The sequence below is a fragment of the Rhea americana genome, unplaced genomic scaffold, assembly GCF_003343005.1.
Source record: "Rhea americana isolate MKP2758 unplaced genomic scaffold, rheAme1 scaffold_84, whole genome shotgun sequence".
NCBI classification, from domain to species: domain Eukaryota; kingdom Metazoa; phylum Chordata; class Aves; order Rheiformes; family Rheidae; genus Rhea; species Rhea americana.
In genome coordinates, this window is record NW_028187023.1 from 1,141,185 (window position 1) to 1,142,576 (window position 1,392).

The following is a 1,392-nucleotide window of genomic DNA, read 5'->3' on the forward strand; positions in this document are numbered from 1 at the left end:
CGCGGCGGCCGGGCGTCGAGGCGGGGGAGCCGCCGGGGCCGCGGGCGGCGGGGTCGGGGCGGCCGCGGGCTCGGTGACTTCAGGGGAAGCGCGAATCGCTGAGCCGCCTCGCGCCGCGCCGTCTGTTGGCGGTGCGAGCTTCAGTAAACGCAGGGCGAGGGGTAGGCGGCGGCGGGCCGTCAGTGCTTACCTGCCTTACCCACCTTGGGAAGGGAAAGCGGGAAGACGGAGTGAACCCCCGCGGCCTGAGGGCAGCGCGAGAGGGCTGTGCGCGGCGCCGGAGCTGCCCGGGCACGCCGAGGGGACGCGGCTCCCTGGGGGGCGAGGAGAGGCCTCGGCCCGGCCCGCCGCGCCGTTGCCCGGCGAGAGGGGAGCGCGCAGGCCGGGGACGGGGCTGGGGAGGAAGGGCAGCGCTCCTCACGTACACACCAGCTTTCCATCGCTAATCTTTGTGGAAAAGTGAACTGCTCTGCCCTGTTTCATGTGGGAATGAGAAGGAATGTTTACATCTGTTAACGTTCAGCGAGACTCACTTCGCAAACGGTGTTTGTTTTAGGGCCCTGTGAGGCCGCTCGTAGCCTGATCCTACTTCCCTAGTAATGTTCCTGGGTCTGAGAGCAGAGCCGTTGGGACAGACGGACTAGGAAGCTGTTGGCTAGGTTAAAACTGGTAGGAGTCTGACTGCAGCAACTGCTAGTTATTTCCAAAAAAAMCCCTACTATTTGCCAGCTTTAAATGACTTAATAGACTCCCTTGATTTTTAAAGCCTCAGCATTGCTGTACTAGGGTCAAGGAATACTTTACAGCATTTCATACCCATGCTTGGATATGAGTAATGTGAACAGTGAAACAGAATAAATAAGGATAAACTCTTAGTGCCTTCCATGAAGCTCAGTCAGTGAGAAGATTGAAAAAGGAAACAAAACCAAGCCTCAAACCCCAAACAACAGCTTGCTATTGTTYTACCTTACTCTGCCATTGTTTTTACTTCTAGGTTGTAGACTGCTTCCCCTAAAATCAATAGCAAAACTCTCTGACTTCAGAGGTGTGGGATCGAGCTCCTCAACACTGAACAACACTGTTATGTTGTTTCTAAAATCTACGTAACAAGATCACTTAGAAGGGATATTTTAAAATCCAGCTGGCAGCTGAGTAATGTTAATTGCTGTCAAGTCTGCCGCACAGATATTGAAGTTTGTAACTTAAACTCTGTGGAGGGGTTAGATTGGAAACTGATTACTAGTCAGGTGAGGCAAACCACTGTGGGATCCTCATACAACAGTCTCCTGGCTGGGCTCTGTGAGCCTCTCTAGTTAAATACTTCAGTAGAGTCCTGTGATTGCGAATGGAGTATTTGTAAGTGCCAGTAATAGATCAACAAACTAGTGACAT